General features: G+C 38.3%; 1 protein-coding gene across 5 annotated transcripts in view; it reads left to right on the forward strand.

Annotated features, from left to right (window-relative positions):
- LOC150103507 (uncharacterized) overlaps positions 1-17,171 on the forward strand; it is a 107,548-nt gene that overhangs the window by 24,292 nt on the left and 66,085 nt on the right. Inside the window, exon 1 of one of the 5 annotated variants that reach the window (XM_090397614.1) lies at positions 4,177-5,690. The exons of the other annotated variants lie outside the window; for them this stretch is intronic. The gene's annotated coding sequence lies outside the window, so the exon portion shown is untranslated. Of the gene's footprint in view, positions 1-4,176; positions 5,691-17,171 lie in introns of those variants that run through there. 5 annotated transcript variants of the gene reach the window in all.

The raw sequence follows: 17,171 nt of genomic DNA on the forward strand, positions 1-17,171 counted from the left end.
ACCAAACTCTGCAGTCGACACTCCCTCAGCCGATCCTCATAACTAACATTGTACAGTCCCGATACCATCTTTGTTATCTACCTTTGTACCCTTTCCACAGTTAATTTATCCCCTTCAAATCCTTGGGACCAGATCTGAGAACAATAGTCTAAGTGTGGTCTGATCAGAGTCTTATACAACGGAATGATAACCATTTTATCTCTGCAGGTCAGTGCCCTTCTCATTATTGCAGCAATCTTCTGCATTACCTTCACTACCTTTGCAATATGTCCCCTAAATTTCAGGTTTCTATCAAACCCAGATCTCTTGTCTCTCCTACTTCCTCCAGTTTAACTCCTCCCATAGAGTATGCAGCTTCTCATCGATGTGTCCCAAACCTCAAGACCTTACATTTTGCTGCATTAAACTGACATCCCCATTCATTTGCCAATCTATCTAGCTTATTCAAATCCTCTTGTATAGCTATCACATCTACACTATTACTAATAACCCTTCCCAGCTTCGCATCATCTGCAAACGACCGAATATCCCCTTGCAATTCCATGGACAATGTCACTGATATAAAGGTTAAACAGTATACGTCCCAGTACTGAGCCCTGTGGAACCTCGGTTGTAACCTTCTGCCTCTTTGATATTGCTCCACCTACACAACTCTCTGATACCTATCGGACAGCCAATCCTGAATCCAGTTTACCAATCTGACATCCAGACAAATGTGCTGCAACTTGAATATCAGCTTATCATGTGGCACCCTGTCAAATGCCTTTGCTAAGTCTAGGAAAATGGCAGTGTATATACCTTTCCCTCATCTAATGCTCTTGTAACTTTATCATAAAAGCTAGCATATTGCTAAAACAAGATCGCCCCTTCACAAATCCATGTTGACTCTCACTGATAACATTACCCTCATCTGCCCAATACTGTATATGTTTCCTCACTACTTTCTCCAAGATCTTACTAACTACTGATGACACACAAACTGGCTTATAATTAGACATTTCCAGTCTGCTACCACCCTTATGCAATGGCACTATCTTACCTTCCTTCCATTCCATGGGCACCTTTCCCGCAGCCAGACTTTCATTGAAAAGCCAGGTCAAGGGCACTGTCAGTTTCTTAGCACATTCTCTCAAAACTCGTGGTGAAATACCATCCAGTCCCACAGCTTTACTAACATCCAGAGTATTCAGTATGTGAAACACACTCTCCTCCTGCACCTCTAAACCTCAAACCTGCTCTATCCCTTTAATATTCAAATTGACTCCTCCAGGATGAAATACTCCAATAAAGTGTTCATTGAACAATTCCACTATGTCCTCTGCATCAGTCACTCTATTCCCATTTTTATTGCACAATGTCATTCTTCCACAGTCATATCTCCTCCTACTGGCCACATAGCTAGTAAATTCTCTAGGATTATTTCCTTCGATCTAAGGGCCAATCTTTTCTCATATTCCAGTTTCACCTTCCTTACTATACCAGTCACTCTTCTGGCCTGTGTCTCATATTCTTCATGCATCTTCTCTTCACCTGTCTCCTTATATCTCTTCCATAGTCTCTTTTTTGCATGTAGCTCCTGTTTAATATTGTTTGTGATCCACTTTACTCCAAATTGTGTCCTCTTCTTCACTCGTGAAACGCAGCTTACCATTGCTACTAACAAATATTCCATCACAATTTCCCAAACACTAATGATATCCCGGCATTCCAATTCCTCCCTCCACGAAACTTCCCCAAGTTGATGTCTAAGACTATTATAATCACCTGCTTTATAATTCCACATAGTTCCCGTCTCTTTGATACTCCTGCATGTCTATTCATTTTTCAAGTCAAAACCACATGGTCGCTCTCTCCAACTGGTGGGAGAGATGTCATCTCAGTTATTATCAGCTCTTCTGATGCTATAACCAAATCCAAAACTCTTGAACCTCTTGTTCCCTCTGTTACATGTTGCCTAAGACATTTGTCCCTCAAGAATTCTAGAAATTCCATTCCCTTATTGCTACATGCATCTTCCTTTCCCCAATCTATACTGCTGTAGTTAAAATCTCCCATAACAATCGTTCTTCTTGCACTTGCCACGCTCAACTTTCTCAACATCTGGTCCCCACCCTCTGTGCTCCTTGGTCTGTAGCAACACCCCACTAAATTTCCTGTCTTCTCTACCTCACGGCATATGCTTTCAAAATCATTAGTGTCACAGCCTTCCAAAGCCTCCACTCTTAGAAGACATAGGTCATCACTTATCATAAGCAGTACTCCACCACCATGCTTTCCCTTTCTATCCTGCCGAAAAATGCTGTACCCAGCAACTTCTATTCCTGTTATTATATCCTCTTCTGTGAACCACGTCTCTGTGATCCCAATAATCTTTGGCCAGGCTGATGCTATCAGTGCCACCAATTCCTCTCCCTTGTTCCGAATACTGCTGGTATTGGTATAAAGCATAAAAATGCCATTGTTTCTATACCCAGCATTATCCCCTCTAGACTCCACTGGGCTCAGCGTTACCTGATGTCTTCCCCCTTCTCCTAAGTACCCATTCCCACAAGAGGCTACCTCTGCTACCATCCACACTGGGACACACTGACTCGTTCAGAACAGCAATCTCTCTCCAGATGCCTACATCCTTCCTCATTCAAATGCAGGCGGTCTCTTGCATACAATTCCTCTCTGCTCTCAAACGTACTCCAAGCATCCACATATTCGAATCCTCTCTTTTGACAAATTCTTGCTTAATATTATGGCATACAATATCATCGCTTTTCTGCTCAGCTCGACATTATCATATCTAGGCAACACACACACACACTATCTTTCCTCTCTCTGTCTTCTTTCGTACAGCCTCAAGCGAGAATCTCATATTTCTCGCTGCCCTATTTACACCAACACTCAAGTCATTTGTTCCCTCCATCACAATCATCTCATCCACCCTTTCACCTCTCTTAATTGCCATAGCCACACTTTCTTTCGTTCCTCTTGGCAAACACTCCTCATGCATCCTATCTTGAACAGCATGGATCATTGAGTCCCCATACATTACACCTCTTACCACCATATTCCTCGATTGCTCACATGCATCCCTCATTCTCTGTTTGTCTGTTTATTTAATTTATTTTATTTTAATTAATTTAATTTATTTTATTGTCTGTTTTATTTAATTTTTCATGTATTTATTATTATATGACACCTTCAGGGAGTCTAAGGACTGATTGCAGGAGTACACTCTACTTTGCTAAATACATCTCACCCTCTCCACTACTACTTAATTCTTTTATTACGATATTACCATCAACGCCATCTATTGCCCTTTAACTCCAACAACTGTACTTCTTTGTCTGTAAATTGTGTGTTCTGAAAGCTGATTTGCTTGTACATGGGATGAAAAACCTGACTTTCCGAGAGTAAAAACTCTGCTACCTCAGTATGAGATCGGCTAACTCACCTTCAATTGAAAAAGCCCATGGTAGGATTCTTCTCGTTATAACAAGAATCAAACCCAGGTCTTTACAGTCGAAGGACGCAGTGTTCAGTTCTTCTTCCACTTGCGCTATTTAGGCATCCGATTTCTTGTTACTGTTTGTAAAAGTGAGCATTTTCTTCTTTTCCTTCTTTGGGGACGTACCCTCCATCAACTGCTAAATTTGCTTTGTTTAATTTTAATCATACTTCTAATATTCTTTCATTCCAGTATGTATGAGTTACTTGAATTGATTTAGGGATCCAAATCGCTACACCAGCTTTTGCAGGTATTTGTTTCTCCACTCCACTATATATGATATGATGATTAGTTGTTCCTTTTGTTCCTGTTTTCCCCCTCCTCATGTTTCTATCAGCTTACAGTGTTGCTTACAGTGGATTTTGGGTGATTCATTTTTTTTTTTTTTTTAATCAATGTCACAAACAAATAAGCCACTGATATGCCATCCTGTAATGACCTCTTTCCAAGTTCCTAAGCTTTCAATTGACGAATAGATTGTGTATCTATATGCAAAGTATACACTGAATGGTTTCTTTATTAGGAACAGTTCCCCATTTAGGAAAATACTGTTCCAGAAGATGATGAGTTACACAGCTGCAGTTTGCTATATAAATCAGTCAGATAGGCATCTAACCATTCTGTTTTCTGAATGGATAAAAGTTGTGACTTAAGTGACTTTTGAGCATGATGTGAGGAGTTGGTGTTGGGGCCAGTATCTCACAAACATCTGTTCTTCTGGGCTTTTCATGCACAACAGTGTTTAGTTTAATTACCAGACATCTTTAAGTCATTGGCAGTCCTCTGGGTGAAAGCAGCTCATTGATGCATGAGGTTAGAGAAGAACAGTAAGGGTTGTAAAACATGACAGGATGGCCAAAACAAGGCAAATCACAGCTCAGTACAACAGTGGTGGTCAGAACATCTCAGAGCGCTTGGTTTGTCACATTCACAGTTGGGGTGCAGGAGGTCAGAATGACATCCCTGTTCCCAATTCTGTCAGCTAAAAACAGGAAGATGTGGCTTGTGGCATGCGATTGCCAACACTGAACAGCTGATGACTGATAAAAATGTCACCTGGTCTGACAAGACTTGGTTTGTACTCATCATGCTGATGGCAGAACCTATATATGGCAGCAACGGACCCTTCCTGTCAAGTAGCAGCTGCTCAGGTGGTAAAGGTATATAGTGTGGGGAATGTTTTCTTGGCACATGTTGGGGTTGCAGGAGCAGAATAACCATCCCTGTTCCCAATGCTGTCAACTAAGAACAGGAAGTTGTGGCATGTGATTGCCAACACTGGACAGCTGATGACTGAAAAAAATGTCACCTGGTCTGACAAGACTTGGTTGTACTTCATCATGCTGATGGCAGAATCTGTATATGGCAGCACCAGCATGAGGCCACGGATTCTTCCTGCCAAGTAGTAGCTGCTCATGTGGTAAGGGTATATGGTGTATGTAATGTTTTTTTGCCACATGTTAGATCCCTTGATACCAGTTAAACACTACCTGACTGAACATCACATCCTGTCTTAACTGCTGATCATGTTCACCCATTCATGGCTTCAGTTTGTATGCATTGTCAAATGGGCACTTCCAGCAAGACAATGTGCCATGGCACAAAGCATTTTGAAGTTGTTCGAGGAACATGCCAGAGTTTTCTTTACTTCAGAGGCCAGCTCAGTCTATAGAGTCCAACCCAATAGAGCATCTCTGGGTTGAGATGGAATGAGCAGTTCACAGCAGCATCATGCCACTATCCAGTCTGCAACAATTGGGGGATGCCTTTGTGACAGCATGAAGAAACATACCAGAGGAACATTTTTTAGACACTTGTTGAATCAATGCCACATTGAGTACATGCTTTTCTTTAGGTAAAGGGGTATCCCACTCATAATTAAGTGCTGTTCCTAATAAAGTGGCTGTTTAGTTTAATCTGTTTGCCTTATATAGCATCATAGGCCACATGCAAAAATAGGAATATACTTAACAGCAGACTTCATTCTGAAACTGGTGCTCAACTACTTATTTCAAAATAGTGTAAATTATAATAAAATATATGTTAGCTGGCCACTTATGGTTGATCCCCAAAAAGGACAAACTTATACAAGTTTTACTGTATCAATACCTTACCACTGGTTTTGTAAGAATGTATCCAACGTCTGAAGTTAACTGAATTATGGAAGTTTTTTTTTGCATTGATATTCACTGTAAGTAAAACTTTATTCAAAACTTATTACTCTAATTTAACTGATTATAAATAGAACATTATTTGTAAACACTCAACAAAATTATTACTAAAATGATATTAAAAACTTTTTAATATTATTTTTATATGCTTAATTATATATTTTTTCAAAATTCTGAATGTATTATTTTCTTTCAAATGCACAACAAAAAACAGGAATTGTTATTAAGTCTAATCTTTAAATGTACTTGTGGCATAACTATAAACAACAGATTACACAATTACCATAGTAATTAACTTTAGTGAACTTGTATTCCCATTTCTTTGATTTGCTTGTTTCTATGCACTGATCTACTACTTGTAGATAAACTTATACGTTGGTTATACATAGCTTTTAATTTTTCTGGAAATGACAACGTATACTAGAATATTAATTAAAAACTTTAATCAATGCCTTCCTATATTTCACAATGTTACATTGCCATCTTCAGGGATCAGAAAATAATATGTTCATGCAGGCACTAACACTAAGCAAATGAGGCTGAAGAAAGGTAACTGAAGTCGGTCCTAGAATTCTAAATGTGTCCCTAGCAGGTGAAATTGGGTTGTCTTGGCTGTTGGGCTGATGTTCTTAAAATGCAAGCTTCCCAAATTTGGGGCAGTCTCATGCGTTCTTCTTTTTATACACAAATCCTTTCTTAGTTTTGCTGATTACAGTGCACCCCATTGCTCTTCTTCATTTGACAAACTTTGTGGTGCATGATTATTCCAAGATTCATGAATGTACTAATGCACTGTTATTTTCAGTACAAAATATCTGTGCTTTCATTTCATTAAAGTTAATTACTGTGTTATTGTGTAATTTGTTGTTTATAGGAATTGTTATTAATTTATTATTATTTATTTTTATGTATTATTTATTTTTCTTGTTGCACATTTTTGCTGTGTTTGCTCACATTTGCTACCCTACAACATTCAGTCCAGTTTTTTTATATAAAAAAAATTATAAAAGTCAGCCATCAAACTGTGATCTTGTTCTCACCTTAGTTCTCCCAAATATCAGAGGTGATGAACGTTCACCCTTTTCATCATCTGGAAGCCTACTAACTGGTGAAAACAAAAAGCTAATTAGTGACTGGCAGTATGGATTGGGCGACTCATAGTCCATCTTGTATCCCATATCAATAGAGAGGTTTGAAAAACTCACATGGTCATTATTGGCATTTTCATACATTTGATTTGATTTGGCAGTGAGGTCTGCTCATCTACTCATAATTTTATGGTTCGTCTGCCTTCTTTTTTACACTGAAGTTGCCAATTTTTATGGTGTTTTGCTACATGTCATGGTGGATGTCTTACCTACTGGTGTTGTACTGTAACTTTCTGTACACAAATCCTTTCTTAGCTTTGCTGATTACAGTGCACCTCATTGCTCTTCTTCATTTGACAGACCTTGTGGTCCATGATTTTTCCAAGATTTATGTATTTCCATAACCAATGCCTGTGAACATATCTCTTTGCCATTCTCCGGTAGTTCAATATAGCCTTGTGAACCCTGATGTTATTAAAATACACTTCTGGTTTTTTTTTTTTTTTTTTTTTTTTTTTCTTGTTCTTCATCAGCTTGCTGAACCTCTGAGGTTTGGCATCGTTTGCTGAGCATGTACCTTCGTTTGTTGAACATTTGTTGGTACATGCAGCATCTTTGCTGCATGTACCAACTTCTTCCATTCCTTTCTGTCCTGAACTTTTTCATTCCAGTTCTGAATTTCTATCTCGGCTAAGTCTTTTTTGGATATTATCCTCCCAATGCATCTGCAGTTCATCTCTAGGTTACTTTCCATCAGGCTTCATCTTGAATGCTTGTTTAGCTATGCTGTCCACTCCTAAATTTCAGTAGGACGATACCTTTTGTAATTTTCGTATTCAGTTTTATCCTGGATGATTTCTAATCCTAGTTTTTCAGCAGAAATTTTGAGTTTTCTAAATGTTTTTATAATGTTTTCAGCATTTTCTCCAACCAGGCGTATATCATCTGCATATCCTAATATTACTGTTCTGTTTGTATTATCTTTTACAGTTTCTCAAATATATGTTTCTAAGGCTAAATTAAAGAGAACAGGCAAAAAGCATCTCCTTGCTTCAATCCTGTCTTAATATCAAAAGGTTCAGATCTAATTCCATTAGCTGATATCATGCTTCAGTTGTCAGCAGTTTTGATTAAACATATCTTACGGCATATTCCTAGTTCATCTAATACTCCCCAAAGGCTTTCTTTATAAATGCTATCATATGCTTTTCTGATATCTATAAATAAAATATTTATTTATAATCATAAATTTCAGTAAGGAAATACTCTGAGTAGACATATTATTTACAATTATAATAATGGAATTAACTCGCGTAAAAGATTCTTTATTAGTAGAATTTTCGCCTGAGTATCACAGGCATCATCATCAGTACAAGTACAAAAGCTAATTAAACAATAACTGACATATTCACAAGGTGCCACCTAAGTAGCTAATGTAAGATAACTAAAAAAGTTCACTAAATTTCCTAAACTTATTTAAAAAAAAAAAAAAAACACTGTGTGTGTGTGTGTGTGTGTGTGTACAATTACAAAAGTTAGGAACGATTGGCTGATTAATAGAGGACTATCTCCCACAAATGGGATAGACGTAGACCATCTGATCTGTTTAAGTTAGGGGAGTGAAGTAACGTTTCACATGTTTCTTTGTAAAGCCATTCCATGAGGAACCGACTTTTGTGAATGACTTTTGTCTTGTTCCAATGAACGCTATGCCTAGTGTTGATGCCAACTTCTTCATGGAGCACTTCGAACAACGTATTCATGTTTGATATCAGAAGGAAAAATGTTTAACGTTTTTCCTTCTGATATCAAAATGGAAATTTTGTAATGGAAAATTTTGAAAAACGAGCCATTGACTCTTCCCCTCCAAAACCTTCTATCTGGCTAAGATATGTAGATGATATGTTCTCTATTTGGCCTCATGGCCCAGACACATTAGATTCCTTCCTCAGTCACCTCAGTAGTCTACATCCAAGAATCCAGTTTATTTATGATGGAAAAGGAAAATAACAATAGTTTACCCTTCCTAGACACCTTAGTAACATGCATTCCTAATGGTAACCTTTCTTTCTCTGTATATAGAAAACCTACTCATACAGGCAGATATATTCACAAACTCTCCCACTACCACCCCTCCCAGCAATATGGCATTATTAAAACTCTGACCAATAGGGCCCACAATCTTTGTTCCAGTAAAACTACCCTTTCAACCGAACTCAAACATATACACAACACCTTCCTTGCCAATGGCTATAATGACTACAGAATTAAAAAAATAATTAAGTCCTTCTCCATTCCCCGACCATCTCTTCAGAAGGACTTCAGAAATGCCATTACCATTCCTTATATCTGTGGTACTTCAGAAAAAATAGTGAGATCATTAAAAAAGTACAACCTCCATACAGCTTTTAAGCCCCACCGTAAACTTGCTACCCTTATCCGCTCCACTAAAGACCAGCTCCCTCTTTCAATGCCTGGTGTATATAGAGTACCTTGTTCCTGTAAACTTGCCTACTTTGGACAAACAGGCAGGTCAGCATCCATCTGGTTAGAAGAACACAGTTCTTACATCTGCAAACACGATTATGGTCAGTCTGGCCTTGCAGACCATGTTTTGGATACATCCCACAGGATCTCCTGGAAAAAAACTACCATGCTCCACAATAGTAAATTCAAAAAAGAAAGACTATTCTTTGAATCTTCATCTGCACTCAGAAATCAACCTAATTTAAACAAATACAGTTGCATTAAACTTCCCAAAATTTGGGAAACTTTAATTATCAGAGATCCCTCATTACATCCCAGGCCACCTGCAAATGCCCATAGAGGGCGCATCATGTAGATAGGACTTTAGTTTCACTTTGTATTGCATTTGTGTGTGTGTGTATTGTTAACGAAAAGTTTTTGTAATCGCCGAAGATGTCTCTGTGACGGAGACGAAATATTGGAAGTATTAAAATTAGTTTTAATCCTTTTTCAGTGCTGTTAATATTCCATTAAACCTCTAACGTGAATTCTTCACAGCACTTAAGCCTCTACACACGGATTCTGAACAACTTATTTTTGACAACATTTTACCTAGACCTAACCATTGATTCAGATATGTGGATGACATTTTTACTATATGGAAGGGCACTTCTGAAGAATTACAACAGTTTCTCTCAAAAATAAATGCCCTTCATCCAAGGATCCAGTTCACCCTAAAAGTAGAAGTAAATAAACAGTTAGCCTTTCTAGATCTCTTAATTCTTTGCCAACCAGATGGCAACCTACAACTCACAGTCTATAGGAAGGAGGCTCATACAGGTCATTACGTCCATGCTGAATCACTTCACGAACCCAGTCAAAAGGCAGGCATTATAAAAACACTGGTTCATCAAGCCCTTTCCTTTTGTTCTTCAGAATAACTATTACGGAAAGAATTGCAATATATTTATTCTTCCTTATCTAATAGATATAAGAATTCCTTCATAAAAAGAACAGTGAGTGTTTCATCATCCCCTTCAAATACAGAAGAAATAACACATATACCTATCCCATATGTGCAAGGTGTTAGCGAATGCATAGCTAAAGTGTTAAAACCACTAAATATTTGTTGCCTTTTGACCTATCAGAAAAATCTCCACATTCCTCACGTCTCCAAAGGACAAGCTTCCATGTCTTAGCTATCCAGGTGTCTACCAGATTCCCTGCTCTTGTGGGTTATCATATTTCACACAAACAGGATGATCTGCTTTTATCTGGTTAGAAGAACACAAGTTGTATATTCAGTACCTTGAACGTGAACAGTCTGGACTTGCAGAGCATGCCATCAACACTAGACATAGAGTTCATTGGAATAAGACAAAAGTCGGCTCCTCGTGGAATGGCTGTACAAAGAAACGTGAAATGTTACTTCACTCCCCTGACTTAAACAGATCTGATAGTCTACGTCTGTCCCTTTTGTGGGAGATAGTACTCTATAAATCAGCCAATCTTTCCTAACTTTTGTAATTGTGCTTACACACACACACACACACACACACACACACACACACACACACACATATATAAACGTGTGGACAGACTTATGTGTTCGTCGAACATGTTGTTTATTATTTTAACGGTATAATAGAACACAGAAACTAAGTAAATAATTAATTTATTGACTTGATGCTGATATTTCGCTGGTATTATAACCAGCATCTTCAGAGCACAAAAACACTGTTTGTCACAATACGCGAGACTAAAACAACATGGTGTACTTAACCAAAATTGTAGCAGCAACACAAAGACTAGAGTCCTGATTTTGGCGCCCTCTATCTGAAAAAAAAAAAAAAAAAAAAAAAAAAAAAACGCTATCATATATTACTAGAGTCCTAGAAAAGTGCTAGTTTTTTCTTAATATGACTGTCTCCCAGATCTTCGGCAAGTTAATACAGCCATATTTGTTGAGATTTGGAGTGTGTTTTAGGGCTTCTGTCGCCTCTAAGAACAATCTCTCTGATTTATATGGGTTTCTGTGTAGTACTTTTGTGTTTTTCCAGTTGATCCTGTGTGCAGGGGTATCCAGAGCATGGTCTGCTAGGCCCGACTTCCCATAATGATATTTCCGGACGTATCGTTTATGTTCGCTGATGCGGATATTCACAGTTCTTCCTGTTTGACCGTAGTAGGCTTGATTGCATGAGCAGGGTACTTGGTAGACTCCTGGATGTGATAAAGGAGGAATGCTGTCCTTGGGTGAGCGGATGAGGGTGGCTAATTTGCTACATGGTCTGAATGTGGTGCGTAATTTATGTTTATTGAGGATTCTTGAGATCTTTTCGGATGTGCCTTTAATGTAGGGGATGGTGACTGTTTTGTTGTAGTTCTCTGTGGTAGATGGTGGGAGGGGTTTCTTAGGAGTGTTTAGTATTTTGTTTATTTTTTGTGGGTTGTAGCCGTTGGCCAAGAAGGTGTGGCGTAAGTGAGTCAGTTCAGCAGTCAGAGCCTTGTCATTTGAACAGATTGCTCTCGCTCTATGGGTTAGCGTTTTTAATATGCCATATTGTCGAGGGCACAACTTTGCCATAACTCCGAAGCAAGTTCCAAAAGCCGAAATAATGGCGTCCATCGAACGAGGAATTTATGACCTGCCTCCAACAATAGCTAACAACATATGTTTAGATGTGGCCAACATCCTAATCAAGTCCAAGCTTCCAAAAAATAATATCCCACATAAGGAATTCATTGCTATAAAAGAGCTACACAACAACAGCCAGATTACCATAACAAAAGCAGACAAAGGAAATGCAACCGTGGTGATGGACACAACTGAATATGAAAACAAAATGCACACACTATTACAAGATCAGTCAACATACAAAATTATAGATCGCAATCCTACCAACACACAAAAGAATAAGGCACGAAAATTATTAAAAAAAAGTCACTTCCTGGCCCAAAGACACAGTTAACAAACTCAAACCTTTCCATGTTAAAACACCGAGGATCTATGGATCACCAAAAAATTCACAAACCAGGCACACCCCTACGCCCAATTGTGGACAGTATAAATAGTCCCACATACAAACTGGCTAGACATTTAGCGAAGCTACTAGCCACTCTCACTAACAATTCTCCCTCCTTTATCAAAAATTCAGCACACCTAAAAAGCATCTTACAACACCTCACCCAAAAAAAGCTCAGACATAATAGTAAGCTTTGACATCACTTCACTATTCACAAATGTACCACTAATAGAAACCCTCAATCTACTGAAGTCACACTTCCCCCCTGATATATTTGAACTATTCAAATTCACAATACATGCAGGATATTTCACATGGAAAGGGAAAATATACAAACAAATTGATGGGACAGCCATGGGCTCCCCCCTTTCTCCCCCCCTAGCCAACTTTTACATAGAACACCTGGAAAAAACAAGCAATCAATACAGCCACTCTCAAACCAACACTTTGGCTACGCTATGTTGATGATGTGCTTGCTATTTGGTCACATGGCCCTGAGACATTGAAAACATTCTTAGCACATTTAAATAGCCAACATCCAAAAATCCACTTTACTATGGAACTGGAAGCCAACAACTGTCTGCCCTTCCTGGATACACTCATCACACGTCTCCCAGATGGTTCCTTATCATTTTCAGTTTTCAGAAAACCCACACATACAGGCAGATACTTACACAAACAATCACACCATCATCCTTCTCAACAATATGGCATATTAAAAACGCTAACCCATAGAGCGAGAGCAATCTGTTCAAATGACAAGGCTCTGACTGCTGAACTGACTCACTTACGCCACACCTTCTTGGCCAACGGCTACAATCCACAAAAAATAAACAAAATACTAAACACTCCTAAGAAACCCCTCCCACCATCTACCACAGAGAACTACAACAAAACAGTCACCATCCCCTACATTAAAGGCACATCCGAAAAGATCTCAAGAATCCTCAATAAACATAAATTACGCACCACATTCAGACCATGTAGCAAATTAGCCACCCTCATCCGCTCACCCAAGGACAGCATTCCTCCTTTATCACATCCAGGAGTCTACCAAGTACCCTGCTCATGCAATCAAGCCTACTACGGTCAAACAGGAAGAACTGTGAATATCCGCATCAGCGAACATAAACGATACGTCCGGAAATATCATTATGGGAAGTCGGGCCTAGCAGACCATGCTCTGGATACCCCTGCACACAGGATCAACTGGAAAAACACAAAAGTACTACACAGAAACCCATATAAATCAGAGAGATTGTTCTTAGAGGCGACAGAAGCCCTAAAACACACTCCAAATCTCAACAAATATGGCTGTATTAACTTGCCGAAGATCTGGGAGACAGTCATATTAAGAAAAAACTAGCACTTTTCTAGGACTCTAGTAATATATGATAGCGTTTTTTTTTTTTTTTTTTTTTTTTTTTTTTTTTTTTTTCAGATAGAGGGCGCCAAAATCAGGACTCTAGTCTTTGTGTTGCTGCTACAATTTTGGTTAAGTACACCATGTTGTTTTAGTCTCGCGTATTGTGACAAACAGTGTTTTTGTGCTCTGAAGATGCTGGTTATAATACCAGCGAAATATCAGCATCAAGTCAATAAATTAATTATTTACTTAGTTTCTGTGTTCTATTATACCGTTAAAATAATAAACAACACATATATATAGTTTTTTAAAAAAAAATAAGTTTAGGGAAATTTAATGGCCTTTTTTAGTTATCATTTACTATTAGGTGGCGCCTTGTGAATATGTCAGTTATTGCTTAATTAGCTTTTGTACTTGTACTGATGATGCCTGTGATACTCAGGCAAAAATTCTACTAATAAAGAAAATTTTATGTGAGTTAATTCCGTTATTATAATTGTAATTATTTATAGACATTAGTATGGACCTGCAGATTATATCCCCCCCCCCAGTATCTAAGTGTTAAAATTTGGTCAACTGGCAGTCAATTTTTTTGGAATCCTGCTTGATATTCACTTTTATTTTCTTCAGCATAAGGTAAGATTCTTTTTAGTATAATGTTACATAAAATTTTGTAGCCTGCTGACAGCAATGATAACCCCCTATGATTTTCAGATTAATTTGTTTCCCTTTTTCATATATTGGAAGGATTAGCAATTCTTTCCATTCTGTAGGTATCTCTTCTTTTTTCCCATAATTCACTGTCCCCATATTTAATGGGGGCAGTGAATTTGGCTACTATTTCATCAGTACCTGGTGCCGTGTTGTCTTTGAGCTGCTTTATACTTTCTTCTATTCAGTTAGTGAAAGTTTAAATGATTTTGGGTAAAAAGTAATAAATATACTGTTTAAAAGACTCAGCAGATTCATCACAATTTAGGAGTTTGTTAAAATACCCTCTCTTCACCTCTTTGCTATTTCATCTCTAGTGGCTAGTGCTTCTAGTGCTTGGCCATTGCTATTGTCAGTTAGTGTTGTTTTTCTATCTGTGCTTTTTTTGGTTTTTAATTTCATATTAACATTTTCTTGGGTTATTAACCGTAATATATAGAATAGCAAAGCAGAAAAGAAATGGCACAAAGAGTTTTGAAAAAAAAATACCATAATAAGATGATTGACCCCAACAGTCAGAAGGGCAGAAGATCCAGCTTCAGCAGTGTAAATTTCCTGAAGAGTGGATGCAAATGGCTTTGGCACTCCAGTGGAGCTACCAAGAATAAGGGTCCACAGAACCATCCCTCTGTGATCGGTGCCAAAAAAGACATCCTCCAGCCATATAAAAAGAAAAAAGTAATAAAAAATGATTCTTGGACAAAGCAAATAAGCGTAAAAGCTAGGGTGTTCCCTGCAGGCAATGATGTACAGCAAGATCCCCTATTGCTGTGAGAAATGGATGAGAAGTATCTCAGAACAATTCACAACTGTGGTTAAAAAAATAGTGGAGATTTTAAGATTAGGAACTTGGAATGTGGGTACTTTGACTGGAAAAATTAGAGAATTATTGGAGGCCCTAAAGAGGAGGAAGATAAATAGCATGCATCCAAGAAACAAAATTGAAGGGAGTAAAAGGAAAAGAACTGGGGGAAGGATATAAACTAGATTATTATGGAAAGGAGAGTAAAAAGAATGGAATTGGAATTATAGTAGAGGAAAGTTTAAAAGATAAGATAATACAGATCAAAAGAATAAGCAATCACCTTATGATACTAAAAGTGGCAGTAGGGAAAGAAAACATCCTAAATATTATTTCAGGATATGCACCACAAACAGGAAAATTTTGACAAGTACTAAAAGCTGCAGTGAATAACATGAGAAAGGAGGAAATTATATTAATAAGAACAGACCTAAATGGACATGTTGGCATGAGAGGAGAAGGATTTGAAGGTATACATTGAGGACATGGTTTCAGAGAAAGGAATGAGGAAGGTCATAGAATACTGCAATATGCAGAAAGTTCGGGCTTTGCTGTGGCCAACACCCTATTTAAGAAGGAGGACCACCTGATAATGTATGAAAGTAGAAACAGTAAGACTCAGACTATATTCTCACAAAGGGAATAAAGAGAAATCTGTTAAAAAATTGCAGGACAATGTGTAGCTCAGTGGATGTGTCGTTTGCACACCACGGCGCTTGGCCGCACGAAGGAAGACTTGATTTCGAGTCTAGTCAGTGACTAGAGGAAATTTTTCTAAGCCTTTTTTTTGACCGGTTCCTGAGTTAGTCGATCTCTGGCACAGGCAAGTGGGTTTTTTCTCCCGGAAACTCGGGTTTTTCGTCCCATAAACCTAAGAAAATCGACCATAGAACCCACACTATTTCAAACATTAAATATATTGTGTTAGGGTTAGGGACCACGAGATGGCAGCACTTGTTGAGCCATTCTCTTCACTGCGTGCTGCTTCATTAGTAATAGCCTTGGGCCAGCTATCTCTGATTGGGTACCAGTGGAGATTGAACTGCCCACTCAGTCTCCAAAAGTTAGATAGGGCTATAATCGGCCTCGCCTACTCCCTATACGGGAATAAAAAGGTGTTAGCGGGTTTTTTTTTAGTGTTTTTCTTTTTTTTTTCCATATGAACACATAACACAGCATAAAGTTGTAATATGCGATCTATGTGTCAAGGCTTAAGTGCTGGGAGGACAGCATGTTGGAGGTTTAATGGAATATTTATAGCACTAGGAAAGTATTAAAACCAATTTTAATTCTTCCAATATTCATCTCACTTACTGAGACATCTTCAGGGATTACAAACAACTTGTAACACACACAGAAAGACAACACAATACTAAATGCCAGCCTGGTTGGCCAAGTGGTTAGTGTATCCACTCTCCAGCCAGACGGCTGTGGGTTCAAATCCTACTGTGGCCATGGATATTTGTGATTGTCTGTGAAAATACTAGTGGTGGTGGTGGTGAGTGGTAGATGGCATCGGTGTAGATGATGATGATGGTAGTTCGTCGATTGAGTGCTGGAGACAGAGAGTTGTGGAATAGGTGCTACCCTCATTCAATGAGTCTTTGGACTCCCTGAAGTGTCAAGTAATAATAAATGAAACACGTGGATAACTCTAAAGTTCTATCTAGGTGGTGTGCCCTCTATGGTCATTTGTAAGGTAGATTATGATGTAAAGTGGGACCTCTGACAGTTATTGTTTCCCAAATTTTGGGAAGTTTTATGCATCCGTATTTATTTAAATTCAGTCGATTTCTGAGTGCTACTGCAGATTCTAAAAATAGTGATCTTTCCTTTTTTTGAATTTACCATGGTGGAGCATGGTGGTTTTCTTCCATGAGATCCTGTGAATTGTATTCAGTACATGGTTTGCAAGGCAGATTGACCATAGTCGTGATTGCAGGTGCATGATTTGTGTTCTTCTAAACAGATGGTTGCTGATCTGCCTGTCTGTACAAAGTAAGCTAGCTTGCAGGAACAGGGTACTTTATATATTCCAGGCA

This window comes from Typopeltis vanoorti, chromosome 9 (genome assembly GCF_054136105.1).
Source record: "Typopeltis vanoorti isolate ZY-2024b chromosome 9, IOZ_Tvanoo_1.0, whole genome shotgun sequence".
Classification (NCBI taxonomy): domain Eukaryota; kingdom Metazoa; phylum Arthropoda; class Arachnida; order Uropygi; family Thelyphonidae; genus Typopeltis; species Typopeltis vanoorti.